We start from the raw sequence: 27,707 nt of genomic DNA on the forward strand, positions 1-27,707 counted from the left end.
TTTGGGACACTGAGCATCATTTTCTTCTGAGGAGCAGGCTATCTGCATTTGGGGATCCATTTGGAAAAATCAAACTAGAGAAAAGCATCCACTTTTTCTTGATGTTGAAACTTTATTGTTTAAAAATGTTTTATGAGTTGCACACTCTGATTATAACAGCAAGAAAGAGCAAACGGGTATGATTGAATCATCCTGATGCTTGGTAACTTTGTTTCAGTGAAGAAAAGAAGACCTGACTTTGAATTAGGATTCTTTGTTACCTTTTTGGGCAGCAATTATTAAATTTATACAGACATAGGTTGACTCTGTGCACATGCAAACAAAAATCCAAAACAATAACAAAAAAAAAGAAGGAAAACAACAGCAAGAAGACTTAGAAGTTTCTGCAGAAAAGACTAGACAATTCTTCCAATTTCTGTCTAACCATGTCTAACTGAAGTTGTTGCATTCTATGGCAGACCTGATCTGAATTGTTTTAATTAATTTTAATGACTAGCAATATTTTGTTTATTGGTTTAGAGTTTTTCTGCTTTATGTAAGAACACATAGACAGTGATACCGCTAAAGTATTAAAAATGTAGATGACCGTCTTGGTCTCTCCTGTTTTTCATGGGATGATTACAGACCAGCTTCACTGATGCAGTCTATGCTTATCATATTCTCTATGCTTGTCTGCATTGTGGTTTTGAACCTGAAAAGTCATTATAAGGAAAAGTTAAATAAAAAATTTTACATTTATTTGTATGAGAAAACCTGAGTAATTTTTGTTTCAGAAATGGGTAATCTAGTACATGTCCAGCTGCTGTGGAATTTCTGCCTTCATTTCTTTTAAGCCTACCTCTATTTTATTGATTAAGCACACTGCAGTTGAAAAACACCTCTGTCAAGGTCTATTTCCAAATACTAATTTCATGAAACAACTGGAAACACTATGTTACACAACAATTATTTTCAAAAAGCAGTAAATAGAAAATAGCCAACAGAAAATAAATAATAAATCAGTGTAAATTAACCATAGTGATTTTTCCTGCAAAGAAAACTGGCTGTTGCATTTCATACTTGATGGATCTTTATTGAAGTCTATAACATTATTACTGGAAACAATGGCCAGCTATCTCATTTCTTCCAATAGTTTTGCATTTGTTTCTTTATGTTCATTGGAATATACTTCCAATTCATTATGATCTGGGATGACAGCTGTGGTCAATGAGAAGTCATAACCAGTGCCCTGGAGATGATAAATACATCTTGTGATAACAAGTCTGCCACTGAATGAGTAGAAGGTGACCATTGGTTTTGTTCCATATTCCTTTGGTTAAGTAATCAGAGGGTACGTATGACCGATATAATGAGAAATAATTGATGCCAGAAGTTCAAAAGGACTTTTGATCTTTCTGACACCACTGCCTTTGTTTGGACTGAGTTGAATGGACAGAGTATACTTTACCCTTTCTAGAGCTACATATTATTGTATTACTCTCCCAGTAGTATCTGTAGTGACAATGATCTCTGTGACAGAGAAGACTGAGTGATTGAGAACTCCTCATTCAGTGTTGAAAGGAAACAATAGTTTTGCATGGTTATTTGTTGTTGCCCCCTCTTGAGTGCAAAAACCTATGCTATTCTAGCAACGTCACTTTGTTGGAACTGGAAAAGTACTGAGAAACAGGTTTACCATCATAAGGGTGACCCAACATACAAAGAATCAAGATACTTTCTTTTTTTTTTCTACAAAAATAAAAAAAATCAGATTAATGAGCTGGTTTTGTGTCTTTGTCTTCCCTGAACTGTGTCTGTCAGGGATCCAAATTGCAAGTAGCCCTGTGGTAGTGGCAAACCACACTTTTTAGCTTCTTGTTGGCATGCTTGCAAAACTGAATGTTGCAGCACTTGTACCCAGTGTTGTTTTAAGAGAAAAGATGAATTCCCTTCATGACAATGTATTTCTAGTTTCTACAGAAATATTAGATGATGACTGATTTTCCTTAAAATCTGTAAAGGAAAGCATTTGGGAGAGAAAATAATTCCCCTGTTGTTATCAGGAGGTTTGTTGTGTCTAGGTCTGTTTCTGGGAAGATAGATGTTTTGGATTACAGTTGGCTGATTGTATCAGAGGTACACAATGCTACTTTCCAGAGGAATATAGTCCCTCACAGATGCTTAAAACAGGGTTATGTTTACTGATTTTTTTTTTAAGTTAAAAGGGAAGGTGGAAAAATATTATTGAAGTTGTAACCCTAGCTCACTTCAAACAGCCTGTCCTACAGATTAGGCTTACTTGCAGATAAGCTTCTTAAGTGTTGCTCAAAGATTTTTATAACCAGCTAAATAGTGAGTATTATTTTAATTTATTGTGATCACTTATACAATCTCGAATCTTGATAACATTGATAATGAACACAGTACATATTTCAGTGTTTGATACCATATTGACAGCACTGTGCCATCTTTCTCTGGAAATAATGTTGCATTTTAGTTCAAAATAAAAGGCTGACAACATGAGTTAATATGAGTTTAATTTTATAGATGCTATAAATGTTGCTGATGCTAAGAAGAAGTTATTCTATAGCTGTAGCAAGACAATTTTCTGTTCACACAATTCACTGATAGTGAATCCTCATGGAAAAGGGAAATGTCAGTTGTATCTGGGGTTTCAAAAGCCTTCTGAAGTCCCCAGACTGGATTGAATCTTCCATAACTCATATATCAGGGGTGGCACAGAGATCTGTGAGCTCTATTTCATCCCAAAGAATAAGCATGGAAGCTCTGAATGTTTACTTCACAAAACAGCACTGCAATATTCTTTCTTCCAGAAACATGAAAGGTTTTCGTAATCACAGATAGGTGGAAAAGAAATAACAAAAAAAGTCAAATAGCAATGTATTAGAGATAATTAATTGCTCTGGCAAATTAGGTACAAAAGAGAGGGTCTTTGATCAGTAAGAATTCAACTCTATGTAGCAAAAGCTTAAAAATTAAATACGAGTTTTAAAGGGACAAGTTGATGATCTTTAGCACTGTTTTCAGGCCAGATTTCCTCCCTCAAGAAAATTGGTTGGCAAAATCAAAAGAATGATGGATATACTTATAAGACAACTAATCCTTGAAGAAATGAAGCTTGAAAAACAAGCTAAAATTGAAGATATAATGAAAATGCCACTATAGCAAAATAACTCTTCCGGCAGCTATGAGATAGATACTCATGAAAGCTGTAATGCATTTGATGAGTAACTTGCTTTTAATCAGCCAGCTTTTGCATGATGACTTTTTAAAATATGCAATTTGGTAGTAATACAAGTAGAAATTTTTAAGTAGCAGCTGGAGAGTATGGCAGGAAACCTGAGGTAACAAAGACTTCAAAAATATTACTTGTTCGCATATTAGTCAGTTACTAGGTGGTTTGGTTTATCCATACCTTGATTGCAAATTAACCAATCTGTTGAATGCTACATTTCTTGAGATCACCAAAAGAAGTTGATTAGCATTGTGTCAATAACACAGCACTTTTAACAAAACAGCCTAAGATTCTACTAGGAGGCAGTTCCTCCTGGGTCCAGAGGCACAGTACTCACGACACCAAATGCCTTCACAATCCATTCTTCATTTGTTGTTAGAGATATCAGGGTCAAAATTAGTGTTCTTAATGTTCTTAAATCATGTAGTCTCTGCAAAATTTAGGCATTTCCAAACAATTTGTCATCAGTGGGTGCAGTATCTCTGTCAAGAAATGTCCATTTCTGTCTCTGTTTGGGTTGAATTTCTGGGCTTTGGTTAGAAACTGCAGCTCTCATATATGTTACTGTCTATGGTAAACACCTTTGGGCACTGGTCTGTGCAGAACTTTGTTCTAAAATATCTCTAGACCAGGATCTCAGGAGGCTTAGGCACACTTGTGCATTCAAAAATCCAAACCAGCTGTATATATGAGTGGGCATGAGCTGGACATCAAGTTCCTCTGCCATGACAAACTTGAGGTTCCTGTGTACATGTAAAGAGGCAAACAGTTACAAGAGGAACAACAGCAATGAGAGATCAACAGAGGAGGATTTATAGAAGTGTAGTTTTGAACCTGATTACCTAAATTTTTGTCTTGCTGCACTGCAGTTATCTTACTTTTTGCAAGATTTCTTGGACTGAGGAATCATCATTAAAGATTCATTATAAGTTTAGATGAATAAATGAATCCATCTGTTCCATCTGTCCTTCCACCAAGAATATCCATCAAGTAGTTTTTCTGGTCCCAAATCTTAGGTCCAGCAGCTTTCAGGCTTACTGAGTCTGATCAGTTCCTTGCCTGACCTTTCTCGCCTCTCCTGTGAATGTCTCTCTATGGTCTTCCTGGACCTTCTACTTTTTCTAGTCTTGGCTTTTAGGCTGGCTTTCTTGTCCCCTCTGACAGGTGATATCTAAACAGATTGTCTTTTCTTAAACTGCATTCTGGAAATCCAGACTTGGAGACTTAGTCATTTTCAGTGCAGCCAGCTCAAGGTTCTGTTATCCTTTCATGGGAATGAGAGACCACCATAGCTGAAAAGGTGTGATGTAATTCCTGCTTAACCCTTAGATTAAACAAATGCTTTTCCTGTTGATATCTTCTACCTGTTCAAGAAGAAAGATGTAGTGATAAGAAGTTTATTCTGGACAGTCTAAATGTTTTAGACAAAAAGAAATACAAAACATAAAGGCTTATACAAATCATCAGAGAACTATGCAGGTGTCTATTAATCCCTTACCTGTTTTTTAGGCAATGCTAACATTCTTTCCAATGCAGCTGTTAATTATTTGACCTGGTCCTATCCCAGACCACACACCTTGAAGTCTAAGGCAGTTATGTTGGCAGTGGCATCTTCTTTTGTCAGATTTTTTATGTGAAAACTGCTTTCTCTATAATTAATGTTCTCCCTTTAGTTTACCAGTAGCCTCCCAAACACTGCACTAGATAATGAAATAATACAGAGCAGTAGGCAGACTTTGTCCAGAGGTCCTTGTTAGACACTTCAAGAAAGACACAAGCAGGGAGAACAGGAAGGGAAAACAAGAAAGCTGTGAATAGGACTGTGCAGTTGCAGTGACTCAGTCTATGTAACTAGGATTAGATGGTGGCTTTCATGTCATTACTCTGTGTAAGGTGAAGTGCATAGGAGGAGTACCAAGGGCAGTTTGCTTCAAGACACTGTTGTCTTTCAAGGGAATCCTTATGCACATAGGAATGAGTAATTCACTCATGCTCTGTGCCCAGTTCTGTCCTCAGGACACAGCTTTCAACACCCTTCCCACAGTGCCGACTCAAAGAAGAAAGGCTGGCACTCCCATGCTACAGAGATTGCTGGGCTGCATGAAAAATAAAGAATTGCCAGTCTAAATTCTAGCCGTGAGTAGAAGTCTCTTTTTTATTTATGCACACAATTGAATTGCATCAGTAAATGAAAGAGTACAACGTATGTTGGTGTGCATGTGATAGAGATAATTAACTGCATTACTTTCTTGCAAGGGTAAATAGAGGTGAAAGGAGTTTATCTGCCTCTAATTTCAGCAAGAACAAATTTATTTATTTCTCATAAATATCAAACAATGAATTCATCCCATTTTTAAACTTATTTACTTCATCGTTGATATAATGCTAGCTACATAATCTATCAAAATAGCAAAAGAATTTAGCAAAGATAGTTGACAGTATAGTCAGATTTTTGGTAAATGTGGTTTTGAGAGCTCAATATAAAACATTTTCAAATGGACAGCAAAAAGAAGCTATCATCTTCTTTTGAAGATGATAGCTTCTTTTAAAAGAAGAATATTTCCTTAATATTCTTTTACTAATGGGTAGATCTTGAACAGAGTGAACTCTGATATTTCAAAGGATCTGTGTTACTCCTTAACACCAGACTACTATGCACAGTTTTTTTGGAAATGTACATCTTGTATTTGATGTAATCACAACCACCTTAGTGATAGGTCAAGATAAATCCTGGCTCATTAGATCCTGAAACACAGCTGGTTAAATACAATAATTTCTGCAAAGTAGAGGTATTCCATTCATTCATTAGCAAGACTCCAAATCCAGGATTATATTAAGAAAACAAAAGTAAGTAACACCCAAGGAGATATTACAGCTTGGATTTGGGAACAGTTTAACCAGTACAACTGGTTTATCTTTTCTTTCAGTTGTGGTGTTAGCAATATTTGCTCCTTGAAATGACTGCCTGCAAAGGAATCAAATAATACAAGTATTGCAAAGAAATCAAAGAGTAGCGTAATTCCATACATTAGGAATTAGATGATAAACCATTAAGAGCTCCAAACCCACCAAGTACATTTCCCTACATGCCATTGGTGCTGCAGTAGAATAAGCATATCATGTTCAACAATAAAAGGTTTCTCTATGACCCAGCAGATGAATTTCCAGTGATTTCAGATCTTAAGCCATGATCTTAAAAAGCAGCGTTGATACTGGCAGCAAGGAAACTAAGAAATGCAACTTCCTGTTGCTTTATGACTGGTCTAGTAATGTTCAAGGCAGTGAAAGTTACTCAAATATTGTAATTGACAACTTTACCCTTAATATCTGGCAGCCTTTTAGCCTGCCCTGGAGGCAAAACATCAACTAGCTTACCTCTTTTACAAAAAGGGCACTAATATAGCAAACTGTATTCTCCTTCAAAGCATAACAGCAATGTTAATTTTTGCTTCTTGTCATCTAGGTCAAGAGAACAATTTTGATAAAATCTTGATTTTATATATTTTGATACAATCTTGATTTTATCAAAACCCAGAACTGGTATTAAATACAATACTGAAATGGCCATTGAAATGAGAAAATGTTAGAAAATATGTTAGAGATTCTTCGTGGTATGTTCACAGTTACTGAAATGACAGTAGACATGATCCTTATCACTATGTACAAGTCAGTCATTCTTGATATTTCACTGTACTTCACAGTACCTAACAGAAGAATACAGCACTACAATTGTTAACATATACAATTAGTAGCTGTGGAAAGGAAGAGGAGTGTAAGCTGTGGGAGAGGTAAAAAATGTTCAGCTAAGACTTGCAGATGGGGAGGTAGGAAATGTGGAAAACAGGAATAGAAAGGTGCTCAGGAAAACAAGGAACAGAAGGTGACAGATGGGAATGGAGCTACCTAGGGGTCAATTCAGGCAAAAAAGAGCCTGTAACTAAAAAATAGGTCTGTAAAACTAGGACCAAAAAAAAAAAAGATGCTCATCTCCATAGGGTACAGAAGTACATGCCTTCCTAATGATTATCATATGCCTAGTTCTGGAGGGGACCATATAACATGGAGTTTCATACTCATTCCTATGCCTGGTCTATACTGTTCCCCCTGACTGGTCTCATCTCCTCTTCTTTCCGGCTCAGACCTCTCTTCCTCGCTTTCTTTCTCTTCTATTACTCCTCTTCCTTTCCTCTCCTGTTCTCCTGTCTGTTTTGTGCCAGGATCAGGCAGGGTGCCCTATGTCCTTAGACAAGTTGGGCAACTGCCTTTTGGAGGGATTTCTACACAGTCAGGCTCTGCCCATCCCACAGCAGCCACAGTTGGACAGAGAGTCTTCCACACTCAGAAGGCAACAGCCAAACTCTGACAAATTCCCACTGCACCCCTGAGAGATGACTTCTTTTTTTGGATTTATCATTTGTCTAAAATACATTTTTCAGTGATGTCAAGAGACACACCTTGGTTGTAAGCACCCACGCTTCCTGCCAAATTTCCCAGCCTTGCTTCAAACATAGGCATGTAGAGCTTCAAGTGAATGACTGTATTGATTATATTAACATGGAAGGGGGTATGAGTATTTTTACCTCATACAGTTCTCTGATACAGCTCAACTCTCTGAAATGTTTAAGTCTGAAGATTAAATGATACAATAATGAACACAAGGTTTTATACGGCAATGTGCCAGGCAAAAATAAAGATAGGCGTCAACAACTTGCCTTGTTTAAAATACCATGATCTGATACAAGCAAAGATATGGATGAAGAACTTAAAAACAAGAACTGGGAGGAATGTTTAGGAGAGATAAGCAAATGTAACAAAATAAAATTAACACATTGAAAACCTTTAGCAGGAAAAAATATTCCCAGCATTAAAATTTGATTAGCCGTAGAATATTGTTCCTTTGGGGACGGTGAAAGCCCCATGACTCATCACCCAGACTACAGAAATAGGTTGGACAAAATATTAGAAACATATGTCCTGCTGAATAACCCTGTGCTCTGAGATGGATGAACCAGATGACTGAATATGACTTTTCCATCTGTAGCATTCAAGAATCCAAGAGAATTTCTGTATTACTCTGTGACTGAGCAAACCAGAAACCTCACTGAGAGACCTACTCCTGTTGTCATTGCTCATGCCAATTAACATCTTGTACTGCAGCAGCCCTCTCTCCTCTAAACTCTGCTCAAAATTGTATTTCAAGGGAAAAACTCATGGAAGAGAAGAAAATGAATATGAATGTGAATGTCCTTGTGTAGCAATACAGAAAATGTCTGAGTTTCTTCCCTGGGCAAAGGAGATGGAAATGCTAGAAAAGGGAAGGAGGGAGGAAACACATGATTCGTTGAAACATGATCTGAAAATTATGGCTTGTCACCAAGGTCAACACCTTGTCCTGCAACACTGCGTCTCCTTCCCAGGAGCAGCACCAGTGGCTCAAAGCCTTTATCATACTGCTTACTCACTAGCAAATATACACCCCTCTCTCAGTGCAGGAATCTTTGTAAGATGTTTAATGATGATTCACGAAGCAGAATTAACTTACAGCTTAAATGGCCACACATAGAGCTGTCCTCCAAATCACAGTCCTGATTGCCTTGAGTAACCTGTGCCATGAGAAAGGTCAAACATAAGGTTGCTACAAGAAAGCTTCCTGCAGCAGTAGAAGCAGACTGCTCAGTAAGACAAAGAGAAAAAGTGAGGCAAGACAGAGGATGATAAGAATTTTCACTTTCAGTGTTAATTCCTTCAAAGAGGGCCACATCTCACTGCAATAAATTGAAACGATAATTTTTGAAGCAATAAACTGCATATTGTTCAATAAAAGGAGTGCAAAAATCTGTGTTCTTTGGTAGGCAGAATGGAGTTTAACAGTTAATCTGTTGCAAATGCTCCTGTTATTAATCATTTGTAGAACTGGTCATTTGAAAGGAATCTTGCAGGTGAGCTCTAATATTTAGCAGGAAAAAAGAACTATTTCAGTTGCCTTCTAAGGGTGATAATTTTGGATTATCTGGTTTAAAAGTCAGAAACAGCATTATGAGGACTGACACTTGGAATTACCATTTTGAAGTTATTTTCAAATCACAGGGACTATGTGAAAATCTGGGCCTTTCATTTTCATCAAAACAAACATAAATGTATAAACTTGTGGTAAAAGCATTATTTCTGGAATATCAATTTCTGCCTAGCCTGGTGCACAACCTCTGTCATCCAGATTCAGTGAGGACTAAGCAGTGATCTGTCACTGGGAACTATGACTGCTTGTTGAATGTTGAACATGGATGTGCCTGCCCAAAAATCTGAGTTTTACTTGGTTCTTAAATGGCCAAAGCTGGAACTTCTTGAAAATTGTAGACTATCCAGTTCATTCTCTTCTAAGTCTTGATGTTTTAATAGGTGCAGGTGTTTGTGTTTGACAACATTCAGATGTTACTCATGACCTAAATTGCTGTTTTGCAAAAAATCTTTCCAATTCTAATGGCAATGTCCTGAGTAGAGGAACATCTCCCTAGCAATGGAGTTGTATTAATCAATACTACCTAGCCGTGGACCTTTCTGAATCTATCTTTCTCCTTTTGTTCCCCTACAATATAGTACTGAAACAGATGCTAGTAATTGAATATGCATAGTAATTTACATATGATCCCATATATTTGCCTTTAATTTTGCAAAAGGTGACAACTAATTGTACAGCTTGAGTTTCCACAGTTAACATCATCAAATTTCAGATTTAAAGCAGGAGCTCAGCTACTTTTGTCATGCAGGAGGAAAGAAGCATAACTTTCATAATTATGTCATTCATGCTCCATTTGATGAAAAATGACTAGTTTTATTGGGTTTGCATTGCCAGGTTTTGGTAGGAGTGGGACTACAGGGGGGCTTCTGTGAGAAGATGCCAGAAGCTTCCTGCCCCACTCAATAAAGTCAATGCCAGCCAGCTCCAAGACAGATCCACTGCTGGCCAAGGCTGAACCCATCAATGACAGTGGTAATGCCTCTGGGACAACATATTTAAGACAGAAAAATATTTTTAGCATAGAAGAGAAGAACAGAGTGAGAATATGTGAGAGGAACAGCTCTGCAGACCCCAAGGCCAGTTAAGAAGGAGGAGCAGGAGGTGCTCCAGGTTCCAGAGCAGAGATCCCCCTGCAGCCCGTGGTGCAGACCATAGTGAGGCAGCTGTACCCCTGCAGCCTGTGGAGGACCACCAGGGTGCATCCACCTGTAGCCCGTGGAAGAGCCCATGCTGGGTCAGGTGGATGCTCAAGAAAGAGCTGTGAACCCATGGGAAGCCTGTGCTGGAGCAGGTTCCTGGCAGGGACCTGCAGACCCACTCAGTAAGGAACTGCCGCTGGAGCAGGTTCCTGGTAGGACTTCTGAACCTATGAGGGACCCATGCTGGAGCAGCCTGTTCCTAAAGGACTGTACCCCATGGAAAAGTGACCCCAAGTGCAACAGTTTGTGGAGAACTGTTGCCCATTGGATAGACTCATGTTGGAGAAATTTATGGAGGACTGTCTCCCATGGGAGAGACCCCACACTGGAGCAAGGGAAGGACTCCTCTCCCTAAGCAGTGGCAGAAACAAACTGTGATGAACTGACTGTAACGCCCATTCCTATCTCCCTTCTATTGCTGCACTGCTGGAAGGAAGGAGGTAGAGCCCAGGAAGGAGAGAGGAGTGAGGGGGAGGTGTTCTGATTTTGAATGCTAACAAGTTCAAGTAATTTCCCCAAGTCAATTCTCTTTTGCCCATGATGGTGATTAGTGAATGACCTTTCCTGCCCTTATCTCAACTCAAAATTTAGCCTTTTGCTAAATTTTCTCTCCCCTGTCCAGTTGCAGAGGGCAGTGATAGAGCAGCTTTTGTGGATACCTGGCATACAACCGTAGTCAAGCCACCATGCTAGTAAAGTGAAGACCATGAAAGAAATATTGGGAGATACTGTTTTTCTTTTTTAAGGCCAGCAAAAAGGAAGAAGTTTGCAGTGATAAAACACAGAAAAAGACACCTGGAGATGACCTAAGATTTGGCATGACAAAAAAGAGAGAGATATCCATTGTGTCTACAGAGGAGTATCTGGCACAAACCATTATTTTGAAAAATTTGGCCTAACCAAGGCAACAAATTATGAGACTCAAGACTTAAACGCAACCAGAGAGAGTAACAGAATTCAGTAGAGATTTATCATTGTGAAGCAGCAGAAAATAGGTAGGTAACTCAAGACTGAGAGGTACTTAGTCGAGAAGAGCAAAAGAATACCGTGGCTTAGATGGATTGCCTCTGGAAAAATGTAAGAACAGAAGAAAAGAAGGAATAAAACTACCAAAGCAAAGATATCCTCAAGGAAGGAATTGGCTGTACTAAGGGAAAACAGAAAATGAGAACTATGAAGCAACTCTTCCCAGAAGAGGGTGGAGAAGAAATAAGAAAAATAGGCAAGGGATGAAATAGAAGGTAGTATAAGGATGATAGACATAAAATAATGGGAAAGGGGGCCAAATCATAAAATGATGTGCAAACAGAAGGAGGAAAATGCAGGGGAAGACTTTCATATGAACAGCAAAAGAAGCAGGTTTACATGACTCCTTAGAAGACATCAATGGGCCATCCCCAGAGCCAACTTAGTGGGAAAGTGGGCTGTCTGCCAGGATGAAAAATGTGGGCATGTCTCTGAAGGGATCATCACGGGTGGAGGGTGCATCAAATGCATGGAGGAGGCAGTGGGATGCATGATACTGCCAGATTCCTACTAGGATGACTCAAAGACACTCATGAGCAACTGAAGAGGACTGAGAAAGAGACAGAGGCACTCAGTCTCCAATGCAATGCTTCTAGTACTAGAAGAGATAAAAAGGTGGACAAGGCACCAAAAAAGTACAACAGATATTCAAAGAAAGGAAAAATACCACAAATCCCTACAAATGAATGCTACTTCATGGAAGAAATTTTCCAATTTCCTCCTGTTTCTTCGTACTCAGAGACAGAAACTTGATCTTGTTCTAATTTAAAAAAAAAAGTCTCAAAGCATAGAACTTGCTCAAGTTTCTCTTGCTCTCAGTAGTTCTCAGGATTCCACACACCAGCTAAACACCTGGGTTGAAATGGAAACAGCAAACTAACACTAGTTATGGGGAGTCCTCAAAAATTGCTTACTTCTCTCAGGCAGTTCCCGCAGATAAACACTGCCATGAGTGCAAATAAAATAAAGGATTGTGAGTCTACATGTGTTTTTCAGGTCACTGTCTGAAGTTAACTCTCCCAGCTCTCAGTATTAAGATAGTCATTCTTCTCAAGCGTGCTGCATTTTGGTATTGTTCAAGTTAATAAAAAACCTATTGTTTTTAAAATATTTATTTGAAAGGGAAAAAAGGAATGTGTGTATGCTTCTGTGTTACGTTTTCCAGATTCCTTCTTCACCTTTTGAAAATGTAAGATCTATTCTAAATTTCTAGAATAAATTGAGAAAATTAAGATCATTGGTCTAATTAATGCTTCTGATTAATTTCTGATTGTCAAATGAGAAGCTTCATCTTGTGATAAGTGTAATCCCGGACCATTTTCAATCACTATTAAATGCCAATACCATGTGCGAAACTCACCTTACTTGAGGGGAATATAAACTTTTTTTGGGAAACTTAAAGTATTTTTATTTGATCCTACACAAAATATGTTCCAGCATTCACTTCCCCTGATCCTGTTATGGCCCACGTTTTGTGAAACACAGGTTTTCATGCAAAAATGAGAAGCTTTTGGCCAAAGGATAAGTCATATTCCTCTATAGTAATGAATATGGGTAGCAAAACAAAAAAGATAAGGAATGATTATTTTGACTATCACGTATATTCATTATTTTGACTATCACATATATTCATAGGCCCTTAGTCAGGCATGACGAGTTTTTTAACACTTTTAATGTTAATAACTCTCTTAATACTATTAACTTTTGTGTAAATAAAATTCAAATAAAGTTCAGTAATTCAACATAGGTGTAAAATTTTATTAGATATGTTTGTGCGCTGTTAATATTATGTATGCAGAGCAGGAGACACACAGAGAGATTTCCATTCTGAAATGTTTGGTCTCAGAGATGGACATCTGCTACCATGATGTTTTAGATCTCGCTAATTTAAAACAGAAGAGTGACTTACAGCAACGTGCAAAAAATCACTTCGGATGTTCCCTCTTGGGTTGTTCCAGTCCATCTGCAGTTGATGGTTCCCAGCATCCAAGGAAACATCTTGCCAAAACACAGAACTAGTGGGAAAGAATTCTAATGTTCTACTAATGGTTGTATGGGCTTTCTTGAAGACTGTATTTTGAAACCATATTATTTGCTGTTTATAAATGTCAGTCATGTTCTTGTCAAACAATTCTGGTTTCCTGAGGTAAAGAATTAAGGATTTGAGAATTCACAGCATATAAACCAAGTTAAAATGTTCATTTCAGGAACATCATTCAACTGGAAGATTGATTATTTCAGTGTTTTTCCCTTTATTCCTTTGTGACCTCCATGTACAGCATGTACATTATCAAAGAATGAAAATGTCTTCTTTTCTGAGCTGCATTTCATGATCTTACAATTTTTATAATATTTTATTTACAAAATAGAATCTATTTACATGCAAGTTTTTATTCTAACATTCAGACTCTACAGCAATTCCTTTCTTATGAAAAATTACTGAACATTCTTAGAATATTAGAAAAGACTGCTATGTAAATAGCAAATAAAGGAGATAATAATCCCAGTATAATAAAGGAGCAAAAATAAAGAAGATAATAACCCCAGTCAAAGAGCCTTTTGTTTCTGATGAGGTTTTCTTCTAAAGAGTGAATACAGAGCTATGGAAGGAAACCAAATTCCCAAATTCTTTCCATTCTAGTGGTTCAACACAGGACATTCTTTCCAGCCATATATTTTCCATAGGGAAACCACACAACACAGTATGTAATAAGAAACCTTGCAGACAGACTGCACTGGCTTCCTCTAGGTTTTGCAAGGAAAATGCTGAACAAAGCAACCAGTTCCTAAACCTACCCCATTCCTGCCCAGATATGGAGATCTTACTGAGCTCCACCAGCATGGTGAATGGAACTAGAAATAGCACAAAGGCACATGTTAGTTTTCTACAGTGTAGTATCAGCTTAAAATAATAATTCAGTCACTTCAAATGGGCGACCTCACTACTGGAGCAAAGAAAGTGTATTTATCTTATAGAAATATTCAATATATATCATTAGAGTCACAGGCTGACTTAAGATCATCCTGGGCATAGCACAAACTAAGTGATTTTGTATTGAGCTCTGATTTTGCCACCCATTCAATAGAAAAAGCTGTAGGAAAGCCAGAGCCACAGTGGGCAAATGTGCTGTTGGACATGCCCAACTGATAACCTGCATCCTGGGAACAACAGTCCCACCCCATGGAACAACAGCAGCCATGTACAGACAATTTTCATCATTAAAATAGAAAGGATTATAAAAAAATATGAAAACAGGCTCTTCTCTAATGCTCCATGAGGAAAAGAGAGTCAAGTGTCCCAGTTTGCAACAAAGCAATTATGGTTGGATATAAGGAGAAAATGTTCACCAGGGGACTGGTTAAGCACCAGCACAAATGCCCCAAAAAGATATAGAAAATCCATCCTTGCAGGTGTCTTGGCCTCAGCCAGACCAGCCTCTGAGCCACTTAATCCAGTTTGGGTATGAGGTTTGACTAGATGGTCTCCGAAGGACCTGCCCAAACTCAATTTTTTTAATGAAGTTAACATTTTCTATACAAATACTCTCCAACCATGTTCAAATTCACTTCCCAAGGTCACTTTGATTTTAATACCTGTTTTTACCAAAACTTTACCAACTGGGAAGCAAAGCACCAGTAGGAAATTATAGATAAACTTCCTCAGGTCCAAAGCACACTACACTACCTACCAGTCCCAGCTTCTCTTCTGACCAGATCCTGTCCACATTTTTTTCAGCAGATTAGGCAAAGTAAATTTTGTTGCCTTAAGGACTAGCACAACTTTGCAGAGCTTGTACTTCAGGCCAGCAGATCCAGGAGCAGGCAACTGATTTCACCAACCCCACTCAAAACATGGTTGCTCAACAAGTTGACCAGCATGTGCTACCAGCAGGTATATCCAAGATGTCCTTCACTAAATGAAAAGTGTAAGGTCGAAGTGCTATTTAGACCAGATCTACTCTACCCTGCTCTGCTAGCCCAGATATACTGAGCCTATGCTGTAAGTCTGCAAGTGAGGAACTTCAATGAATACAAATACCTTCCTCAGAAGAGATGGAACATTGCTAGCAGACTCCTTAAGGCAATAAAAGGTCTTTGCTCCTGTCTTCCTGAGACAAACCTCATACTCAATACCTCCACAGTGCTGAACAAATCAGTAGAGAGCTCTTCATCTACCTTTGTCCTCCTTCTCACCTTCAGCCACACTGTGCACTTGGAACAATTCCTAGACTGCACTCACAAACTGCTTCCAGACCTTGTCAAGGAAAGCCAAAGTTTACCGAAGTTGTGTCAAGGAGACTCCTAACAGGCTGCACTGGCAACTTCTGCCAAACACTGGAAATGAGGACTTGGGCCAGTTTGCTGGCTTAAAAATAGTCTCCTGTAGGATGTGCTCTACAGAAACCTCTCACTTCTACCATTCTTCAGAGGTTTGCTGAAGGGTTTTGTTTCAGCTCCCAGCTTGAGTTTTCTTTGCTGTAGTGCATATCTCAGCACACATAAGTTCACCTAAGTGCCGTGGCTAGTAAGTGATGAGTCAGACTATTGGAAACAGCCCAGAGTTCATTCTAGCAGGCAATTGTATAGCAACCGACTCAATACCAAACAAATGGTGAATTGTATTATATTAATGAAATATTATAGACTGTTCCTCTTCACAATGTGATATTATCTGTGGCAGGAATCTCCTAGAAAATTTGCAGTTGACTAGGTGAAGAGGCTAAGGAGAAGAATCAGTTCAAATGAAACATTTCAGAAGGCAATTTGAGCCAAAAGATCATACCTAAGGAGGGGTATCTGCTAGGAAACTAGAAGGAGTTATGTCTCTGGTGTTGAGTACCTGCAATGCAGGTAGCTCTGTGTGCAGCTGCAGTGAGAAAGCCTACGGGTAGTAGGAGCCCCAGGCAAGAGGCCATGAACTAGTTCTGACCCTTTGCATAACGAAAGGCACAGGGACCTGTGCACAGCCAGGTGAGGGAACTCAGAGACACCACAGGAGCCAAGGACTCAACAAGAAGACCCCACACTTACCCCCATACAGACTGTGATGGTATAAGGTCCAGAGGTCCCTTTGTTCAGGGTCCCCCCTCAGAAGCACCAGCTCGAGATGTTATTCTGTTGTTGCACCTTGACAAAATTACTTTAAGGATCCAGAGATCTGAGACTTTGCTGTGGGAAACCTGGGGTCGAGTTGGTAAGGAAACCTGGTCAGACTGTGTGAGAGTGGAATATGTTGAGGGTCAAGCAGGGCCTCCATCAGCTACCTGGAGTCACCACTGCCAAGGGGCTTCAGTCCCAGCTCAGGTCCCAGCTCAGGTGGTGTACGTATAACTTCCAGAGTGGCTCCTGAATGGTCAGACAACAAAGTTTCCTTAACACAGGGAAGTCTGACACAAGGAAATAACCTCTAAGTGCAGATATTACAAGTGAAAATCCAATACTCATCTAGCTTTACACTACAAGGAATTTGTTTGGGAAGACACTGAAGTTAAGAAGAATATAAAACCCTACCCGAAGTAGCTATACAGACAAAAGACCTTACTAGGAGAGACAACATTTTTTTCTGGATAATAGTTTGTTTCCCCTGGGGCCAGGTGAGTGGGAGGCCACAGTGGCTTTGTTATATGTATAAACAGCAAATCTTTGCCTTTATAGCTCTAGTGCTAATAAGCAGTTCCTATGCAAACACAGGTTAAATGTCAACCTTTTCTTGCTAAATTCTCTAGACTTCTATGTTTTAAAAAGCACTTTTCAGATAAAATTGGATAGGCTATGTACATTTCTGAATCTGTCATCCAGACAAAATTCTTCTGACATGGCCAAAGCATTACCTTTGAAGGTAGTACTACAGAACGAGTGTATTCACGTGCAAGTAGTATATATATCAATTACTGCATAGGAAACACTAACATATAAGCAACCAGAGTATGCTGTTTGTTCTGGTTTGTAAGATTTGGAGCAAAAAGTAATAAATCAAAACTATAAGAAAGCAATTGACCATGTTCTCTGATAATTAACAAGACTGATTCACATCTCTTGGAACAGTTAGATAGCTGATGTATATCTGCCTAGAAAAACAGTGCCAGTGCTGGCATATGCCACAGCTGGCACTGCCTGTAATGGCTGGTTCAGCATTTTCCTCCTCTGGTAAGCATGCTTGCCTACCTGCACAAGCCTGCCATTTGACCTTAAGCAAATTAGTCCCTGGATTCTTGGCTGGGGTACGTTGAGTGTGTTATTTAAAATGTGATTTTTTTTTCCTACTGACTTATCAAAAATGTTCCATATAAAAGATTAAGTTTAACAGGAACAAGATTTATTCTGGCCAAGTCCTTGTCTTGACATCCTGCAGAAGCTTGGGTAGCTATTGTCTTACAGGGTCCCTAAGTGGTAACCAAGTTTATATAGCAATTATCTTCAATCATCTGCCAAATATGAAGCCAGGTAGAAATGTCTTCACAGTCTTGAAAAAAAAGCAGAAGGGGAAGTGTTGGAAGAGGACTGCAATGAGGAAGCAATTAGGCAGAAAAGCAAGGATTCTGCGTTTCAGCCAGGCACATGTTCTTCTATTTATCTGGGTTTATAAGTGAAGACTACAAGGGGAGCCAAATTTTAAAGAACAAATTGTACACCTTTAGTACTTCAGTTCCATAAATATGTAATTTTGGATATTCTAGAAATGCTGATTCTGGGCCAAGGTGGAGTCAATTAAGAATAATAATAATAACACTATAATAAAAAGGTTAAAAAACCCCAACCAAACAAACAACCAACCAAAAAAAAAAAAAGGGGAAGAAAAATGGTATATTTCAATACAACAAAAAGACCTGTAGACAATCTTAAGCAATTGTGATCATGTGGACTTTTCATACTAGATTCTGATTTCTTCCACTCAATTACTTATGAGTCAGAAAAAAAAGCTATACGGGATTCTAAGTATCCTTCATGGAGAATACACTAATTTCAAATGAAAATATTTGTACATTTATTTATTTATATATACACTTACGTAAACTACAGCTGTGCACAGAGCAGACCTCTGTTGCTCTATGTCAATAGCTCTTACCTTCCATCTACAGGCATAAAGGTTATATGCATCTTGCATATGCAAAGGATGCCCCAAGGTAAGGTTCAAGACCAAATGCACGGTTCATCCAGACAGAAAATACAGCCACAGGTTCAGCCAGAGGCCACTTTATGAAACACATCACATGCTCATGTATGTCCAATATCTTGGTCAGTTACTGTAGATCTTATGATGGACCTTACATCTTACAGGTTTCCCCATGGGCTGTCTGTTGGCAGTCAGTGCAGCAATTGTGTGGATTAGGAAGAGAAGTCAAGTCTACTGGTGGTGTACATAATTTTTTCTGATGTCATTCACAAAGCACAACATTAATAAAGCCACAGGATTCAAGACCTCAGTGACTGCAATTCCACTGAGCAAGGAAGGGCAAGATGTAGCAAGTTTCACCTCTTTCCTTCATTTTGAAACTACAGGGGAAACTACAGGCCTGTCAGCCTGACCTCAGTTCCTGGCAAGGTTATGGAGCAGATCATCCTAAGTGCAATCCCACAGCACCTACAGGATGGACAAGGGATCAGACCCAGCCAGCACAGGTTTAGGAGGGGCAGGTCCTGTCTGACCAACCTGACCTCCTTTTATGATCAGGTGACCTGCCTGCTGGATGAGGGGAAGGCTGTGGATGTGTCTACTGGACTTCAGCAAAGCCTTTGACACCGTCTCCCACAGCATTCTCCTGAAAAACCTGGCAGCCCATGGCTTGGACAGGGGCACCCTGTGCTGGGTTAAGAACTGGCTGATGGCCAGGCCCGGAGAGTGGTGGTGAACGGGGCTGCATCCAGTTGGCAGCTGGTCACTAGTGGTGTCCCCCAGGGATCAGTGTTGGGCCCAGTTGTGGAGGACGAGATATCAGAGCGGAAAAAGTTCCAAAAGTGGACAGAAGTTTATGGAAGCTAGGAGAAGACACTACTAACTGATTTTAAGGACTTTAGAATGTTTATAAAATTGTTAATCCATGCATATACCAATGGATCCCATTTATTCCTATTGCTCAGACATGTTCACACTTGTTCACCCCCTGTTCTCTTGTTCCTCTCTCTGACTGGCTAAGATTTGCCACAGTGTGGAGTTAGCTACCATTGGTCTCCAGTTATCTCCATGTCCCTTCTACCTTTCCTAATTCACCCTTTGGTTCATCCCCTCATCTGTCCATCCCATGCTCCACCTTTTCTTCCAGCACCTTCCCCCTGAGCCCTATAAAAGGCAGCACCCTCCTTCAATAAACTTGTGATAGCCTCAGACCTTCCGCCTTGCAAAGACCCCTTATTGTTGTCGTCGTCACCATCCAAACCTGGACCGTGGCACCCAGTTCTGTTTAATATCTTTATTGGTGATCTGGATGAGGAGATTGAGTCCACCATCAGCAAATTTGCAGATGACACTAAGCTGGGGGGGAGTGTTGATCTGCTGGAAGGCAGGAGGGCTCTGCAGAGGGATCTAGACAGGCTGGAGAGTTGGGCAGATTCCAACAGGATGAGGTTCAACAAGGCCAAGTGCCGGGTCCTGCACTTTGGCCACAACAACCCCATGCAGTGCTACAGGCTGGGCACAGAGTGGCTGGAAAGCAGCCAGACAGAAAGGGACCTGGGAGTTTGGATTGACAGGAAGCTGAACATGAGCCAGCAGTGTGCCCAGGTGGCCAAGAAGGCCAATGGTATCCTGGTCTGGATCAGGAACAGTGCTGGCCAGCAGGACCAGGGAAGTGATTCTTCCACTGTACTCAGCACTGGAGAGGCCACACCTGGAGTGCTGTGTCCAACTCTGGGTCCCTGAGTTCAGGAAGCATATTGAGGTTCTGAAGCAGGTCCAGAGAAGAGCAATGACGCTGGTGAAGAGACTTGAGCACAAGTCCTATGAGGAGAGGCTGAGGGAGCTGGGGCTGTTCAGCCTCGAGAGGAGGAGGCTCAGGGGAGACCTCATCACTCTCTACAACTTCCCAACAGGAGGTTGTAGCCAAGTGAGGGTTGGTCTCTTCTCCCAGGTAGCTATCAGTAAGACAAGAGGGCATGGTCTTAAGCTCTGCCGGGGGTGGTTTAGGTTAGATATTAGGAAGAAATTCTTTACAGAAAGGGTAATCAGGGATTGGAATGGGCTGCCCAGGGAAGTGGCGGATTCTCCATCCCTGGAGGTTTTTAAGATGAGACTGGATGTGGCACTTAGTGCCATGGTCTAGTAACCGCAGTGGTAGTGGATCAAGGGTTGGACTTGATGATCTCAGAGGTCCCTTCCAACCCAGTTTTGATTCTGTGATTCTATGACTCTTTCCGCCTAAGTAGCTCAGGGCAGTGGATGAGGAGTGGGTCTAGCAAACCACCATAAAGATGTGGAAGAGAAGTTACTAGGTTGTGTTCACAGGTATGACCACAGACAGAATACTCCAGACTTGCCACATGCCACTGGCACATGAGAGAGTGAATAATGAAGCTTCATTCTTTCTGATCAGCCCAAAGGGTCTTGCAAACATCCTGTCTTATGCAGACTGTGCAAGATTTGGGTATAAGAGCTTTCTGGTTTTCACAAAATGAGGCACATGCTGCAGCCTGATCTGCAGCCCCCTGGCTAGGTATTTGGTGTTGTTTAGCAATTCTAAAATAGGAGATGTTTTATGATCTGTGTTTCTTCTTGTATATCTTTTCACATATTTGCTTAATTAGGTTCTGCATTATCATTTTTCCAATGAGCATTTGATTTTCATTCCTAATACCAAACTAAGATCAATGATTCATGAATACCATGTTTCCATTTAGTGTAAACTTGTGAGTAAACATCACCACCTAAACTAATAAAAATAAAAAGAACAGCAGAATACAGAGTGGATCACAAATCTCTCACTGATCTCTCTGTATTTATTGTCTTAGTGGTATAAAGTGCTTGCCTTCTTTCAAATGATTATTTATTTTGTTTATACTCATGATGTTTGATTCATCCTCTGATTCACTAGAGCCTTCTTTCCTTGTTTAACTCAGGAGAAATGTTGGTCTTAACTCATGTTAGAAAATTAGTATTGCCAATGCTACTTCTCAGTCCTTGTGAGCTCCCAATCCCTGTGGGTGAAATTCATCTTCCTGGAAGGGGAGAAAGGGAGAAGAGAATCTGCTCCAGACCTATGCACCATTTTAGTCCACAGAATAGAGTCTACTGGGAGATCATGATACTTAACTCTTCCCATCAGAGGTTGACAAGTCATCTAGTAGTTAATCATGAATCTAATAATGACTGTCAATCCAGAACCTCGTCCCTGTAAAGATGCAGCAGTCTGCTCACAGTTTTCACGTTGCAGATCCAAGCCTATGACTCAGACCCATAAAAGGATTTAGATATCTGAAGTAAGTCGTCAGCAGATTTTCAGTCAAAACATTCAAGCCTCGTGACCTCTGTGTAAACACACTGCTAAGTAAATCTTAGAGGCACCTAATATTTCAGGCACGCAGTTTGATGGTTGCTTCTTGTTCAGCTCAGTATCTGTGCAGCTGTGACTCAGGAAAGCCACTGCTGAATTTGTACCTTCAAGGCCCACAGGGGATCCCTGCCTCAGTCCTGAGAAGCAGAGTTTAGCAGGCACACTCAAATCACATCCAACACACCCCAACAGTTTGTTTAAAGCTATTGTCAGCCAAGAGAATTCTGGTAATAGCATGTGTATATAACAACAGCACACAGTAGATGTCTACTGGCATATTTTCGTGTCACTTGCTATACACAGCTCCTAAAATTAGTAGTTCAAAACACTTTTTTAAAATACACTAAATATTTTGTTTGGCTCCAGAAAGGATAAAAAGTGCACTAGTACCTTGAGGACTAGCCAGAATTTTGTCTTTCAAAATTGAATTCTGAAAGAAATCACAGACCTTGTTCTCCCAAAATTAGAGTTTGGTTTTCTAATATGTACACTGGCTATGACAACTACCCACCAACTGAATTCTTGCTCCCGTCTCTCAAATTTCCATCAGTCAATAAAGCTTTTCATGGAAAAATGTTGTTTTCCCTTGACTCCACATAGAAATTACACATATAAATTAGTGAACTAAAAAGTGAGCTGAGGAATATTCACTGATAATCAAGGACATTGATAATTTACAAGTATCTCCAAGACGCTGTCAAAAAGAGGATCAGAAAATGTCAGGCTAATATGTGTTTGCATCATACAGCATGCAATACCATCATACAGACTGTACATGAAGTTATCCACATTTCATGGCAACAATGAACAAAGTGACCAAGATTTCAAATATCACACAAATCATCACTGTAATTAGTCACTAAGTAATGACTACTACACATAACAGAGTGTACTGAATAACTGATAATCTGTAGTGCCAATGAAAAGCAAATATATAGCTTATCTCATTATTAATATAATAATTAATTTGGACACAGATCCTTCACTCATCCTTAAACGAGGACTGTTAAATCTGAAATAAAAGGTCAGTTCACTTCTCCATCACATCAGCTACTCTGAGAAGGTGTACAATTATAATCAGGAAATGCATAATTATAACACATGATACAATTTAATCCAGTAAATCAAAATATTTTTTGTATTTAATCATTTGTATGTTACCAAGAAAAACAGAAAGCATGAGGTCATTTACCTGCTATTAATCCTTTCCAAGCACTCTTGTATCTTTGTGTACCAGCCTAGGACCCCTACTTAATCACTCATTTCATATACTACAAGACATGCCCATTTGCAAAAGGATTTTCTTCCTTAGCTTCAGAAGCATCCTATGTCACATTTATATTTTAATGGCTATATCCTCTGGATTGTAAATTTATATGAAATTAGTAATACAATTTAGAATTATTTTTCTCTGTATGGAAGTTGGTCCAGATTGTTTTAAAGCTTTGTCATTTTATGAGCATCTTGTATACTGCTCCACTAAATTAAGAGTTACAGGCTTTCAAATGTTACTACATTTTTAGAGTATCAAGTTTAGATACATTACAAAGACTCCAATCTCTAAAAAACTCTTTAAAATTATCCAGAGTGGGGCACACAAAGTTTGAATCCATAGCTCAGATTCACCAGTTCCTTTTGGAAAATCAAATTATCTTCTTTTTATAGACATATCTGCTATTTTATCTGATGTTCAAAAGCATCAAATACATCTAATGATGTTGTTTAAAATCCATGTTGAGACTCCTGAGACTGCAGAGTCTCTGAGAATATCTTACCTATGTCTTGCTCATCCTCACCAATGCTGTGCAGCCTGTTTTTGTCCTCGCACTCTCAGGAGTCTTGACCTGCCATGACAGCAGAGATGCAGGTGGGCTCTGCAGCATGTCAAGCAGTAACTCAGAAGTCTGTTCAATACAAAGATCAGAACCTTGTCAGTGCACACACAAGAAAGAAGGCTCCTGTTCTTCCTGAAGACTGGTGGTTGACAAATAGGTTTAGTACATTATACGACAGGTATGAGGACCTGAAGCTGGACAGACTGACTATTGAACCATAGAGTGGTGTGGGTTGTAAGGGATCTTAAAGATCATCCAGTTCCAACCTCCCTGCCATGAGCAGGACACCTTGGACACCTTCCATGAGACCAGGTCGCTCAGAGCCCCATCCAACCTGGCCTTGAACACCTTCAGGGATGGGGCATCCACAACTTCTCTGAGCAACTTGTTCCAGTGCCTTACCAACCTCACAGTAAAGAACTTTTTCCTAGTATCTAATCTAAACCTACTCTCTTTCAGTTTGAAGCCATTCCCCCTTGTCACATCACTGTATGCCCTTGTAAAAAGTCCCTCTCCATCTTTCTTAGGGGCACCCTTCAGATATTGTGAGGCCAAAATTAGGTTCCAAAGCCTTCTCCTCTCCAGGGTGAACAATCCCACATCTTTCAGCCTTTCCTCATATCACAGGTGCTCCATCCCCCTGATCACCTTGGTGGTTTCCTCTGGAGTTGCTCCAGCATGTCTATGTCCTTCCTGTGCTGGGACCCCAGAGCTGGATGCAGCACTGCAGGTGGGTCTCACCAGAGCAGAGCAGAGGGGCAGAATCCCCTCCCTCACCTGTTGCCCACAATGTTTTGGATGCAGCCCAGGACATACTTGGATATCTGGGCTGTGAGTGCACATCGATGGCTCACGTCCAGCCTCTCACCCACCAGCTCCCCCAAGTCCTTCTCAGCAGGGCTGCTCTTGGTCTGTTCATCTCCCCGTCTGTGTTAACACTGGGGGTTGTCCCGACCCACCTGATGAGGTGGATAAAGTTCCTTCTGGGTCAGAGGGTTCACCTAGGGCAAGACAGTCTCTATCCCACATATCATAACCCCCTCTTTTAATTAAAAAAACAGGGGTACTTTTCGTAGGTGCCTCCATGGAAACTGCAGGCCTCTCAGTCTCTCTTTAGTGACTGAGAAAATTATGGAAGAGATTATTCTGGGAGGTATTGAAAAATACCTGAAGAGCAATGTAGTCATCAGTCATAGCCAGCATGGCTTTATGAGGGGAAAGTCCTGTTGGTCAAACCTAATTTCCCTTTGCAACAAGGTAACCCATCTAGTGGATCAAGGGAAACTAGCTGATGTAGTTTTAGGATTTTAGTAAAGTTTTTGATACTGTTTCTCATAGGATCCTTCTGGACAAAATGTTCAGCAAAGAGCTGGATAAACACATCACATGGTGGGTGAGCAGCTGGCTGTCAGGTTGGGCACAAATGAGGTGACATCAGATCGGCAACCTGTCACTAGTGGGTTCCACAGGGCTCCATTCCAGGGCTAGTGGTCTTCAACATCTTCATAAATTACTTAAACACAGGACTCAAAGGTACACTAAATAAATTTGATGATGACACTAAATTGAGAGAAACTGTTGATTCCCTCAAAGACAGAGAGGCCCTGCAGAGAGACCATATGAAGTTCACAGTAAGAGCAAGTGCTGGATTCTGCACCTAGGATGGGGCAACCACTGATTTTTGTTCAGACTGGGCAATGATGTTCTGGAGAGCAGTGCTGGGAGAACGACCTGAGGGTCCTGGTCAATGGCAAGTCAAATATAAATCAGCAGTGCCGTGGCAGCCAGGAGAGACAACCGTGTCCTGGGGGACATCAGGCTAAGCATCACCAGCCAGGCAAGGGAGGGGATTGTGCAGCTCTGCTCTGCACTGGGGTAGCCTCACCTTGAATATTGTGGCAGTTTCGAGCACCACAATATAAGAAAGATATTAAGCTATTAGAGAACATCCAAATAAGAGTAATAAAGATGGAGAAGGGTCTAGAGGGGAAGCCGTATGAGGAGCTTGGTCTGTTCAGCTGAAGGGAGACAGAGAAGACTTCATCACAGTCTACAACTTCCTCTTGAGTGGCAATAGAGGGCCAGGCACTGATCTCTGTGGGGATCAGTGACAGGACCTGAGGTAATGGCATGAAACTGTGTGTCAGCAGAGGTTTAGGTTGGATGTTGGGAAAACATTTGTCACCCAAAGGGTGGCTGGGCACTGGAACAGACTCCCCAGGGAAGTGGTCACAGCACCATGCCTGACAGAGTTGAATAAGTGTTTGGGCAAGGCTCTCGGGAACCAGGTGTGATTCTGGGGGCTGTCCTGTGCAGGGCCAGGAGTTGGACTCCATGTTTCTTTTGGGTCCCTTCCAACTCAGGATATCCTGTAGTTCAGTGAACAGAATATTACTGTTCTTTCTTGCAACAAAAAATATATATATCTTAATAGAAAAAAGGCTATTAAACTCAGTTTGAACTAGTGTACAGGAGTACATCCACAACTATAAATTGATTATAAAGATGATACTTCAATCAATATTTTGCAAAGCAAAACAGATCTCCAAGAACCTTTCTGAGAATGATTCAAACCAAGAATTTTGGATGCAAAGTATCCTTGTAGGCAAAGAACAAGGCAGTACATCTCATAACTCTTCTAGTTCTCAAAAGTAAAACCCATATCATCTCTGAACTGGGCAATGTGACCTATCGGGAAACCTTCTAAAGCTAACAATTCCAACTAGAGTTTATTCCATGGGTACAAGGATACATTGTGAGGACAGGGCAAGAGTTCTTCAATGTATCTTCATATTTTAAGGAGATCCATGTCTCTATTATACTTTCATGTTCAATTATAAGATGAGTTTAACAATTAAAATAATGGACAGACTTTCAATACTTCTTAGCCTCCATAATTGAGGCCCGATTTTCAGAACAGACATTTGTGTCAAGCACAAAGTACTTGGACATCCAGTCAGTAGTGTAACAATGGGACCTGCTACACAATTAGCAATTTTAAACCAAAAGACTCTAAACTAGTAATTGCAATAGGAATTCAATGCACTTGGCATCGCGTAGTTTTCTCTTTCTTCAAAAGAGCAGGCACACAATACACAGGAGTCAATTCTTTCTCTTGGTTTAGCAAGGCTCATGATTCTTTGATTCATAATCCTTATAAATCAGGAATAGTGTGGAAATGAATGTGTATCAAATTTCAAGATGCAAGGCGAATCACTTCCCCAAATCTGTAGCACTTAGAAGATAGATAGCGTGGAGAAGAATATATTTCTGATCCATCGTGTTATATATTTGCTTGATATCAATATTCCATTTATTCCACATTTATTCTACTTAAACAAGTCCACAGGTGCAGTTACATTGTAATTTATCAGTTGGATTAAAAATTGTACTTAAAATGTTATTTTAAAATTCTTTTTTCTCTAGAACTTTGCAGTGGTCTCTGGGAACTGCTATATACAGTTCTGGCAAGCACTGGCTTCGCAGCTGCTATGAGTTAGTTAGTTATTTATGCACCGTCGTAGTTGACAAAATGGGTTTGATTTTGTTAAAGCCACAGTGAATGGGCACAAATCACGATTTTCGAATGAGCTCTTTACTACCAGCTGTTAATGTTTGAGGCTGAAAGCCATTGCTCAGACATTACTCACCCTTCAGAAGTGTGAAAGCCATAGACATTGCTCAGCCTTCCTCTCTCAAGTGTAACTTGGCCCTCAAGTGGAAAGGACAACCTCTAAAATCTCAGTCTCTGGGCCAACACATGCCTAGACCAGAAAAATAGCCTCACAGTACTTACTTCAGTGGATCAGGAAACATTTTCAGGACCAGGGCCTTGACTTCTTATAGACTTTCATCTATCATTTCCAAGCAGGCAGCTGACAAAGTGCTAAGGGTGGATCTTACAGCATGAAA

The 27,707-nt window shown here is 40.1% G+C and overlaps 1 long non-coding RNA gene across 2 annotated transcripts; it reads right to left on the bottom strand.

Annotated features, from left to right (window-relative positions):
- Positions 1-115: 115 nt before the first annotated feature.
- On the bottom strand, positions 116-27,707 carry LOC127468970 (uncharacterized). 2 transcript variants are annotated; one of them, XR_007903749.1, is made up of 3 exons: positions 27,592-27,707; positions 23,736-23,864; positions 116-691 (listed from the first exon to the last, which is right to left on the bottom strand). It is a non-coding gene; the product is annotated as an uncharacterized LOC127468970 (long non-coding RNA). The 2 variants fall into 2 exon arrangements; XR_007903750.1 differs by lacking the exon at positions 27,592-27,707 and adding an exon at positions 27,446-27,506.

This window comes from Manacus candei, unplaced genomic scaffold (genome assembly GCF_025592945.1).
Source record: "Manacus candei isolate 608988 ecotype Guabito, Panama unplaced genomic scaffold, ASM2559294v1 h1tg000016l, whole genome shotgun sequence".
Classification (NCBI taxonomy): Eukaryota; Metazoa; Chordata; class Aves; order Passeriformes; family Pipridae; genus Manacus; species Manacus candei.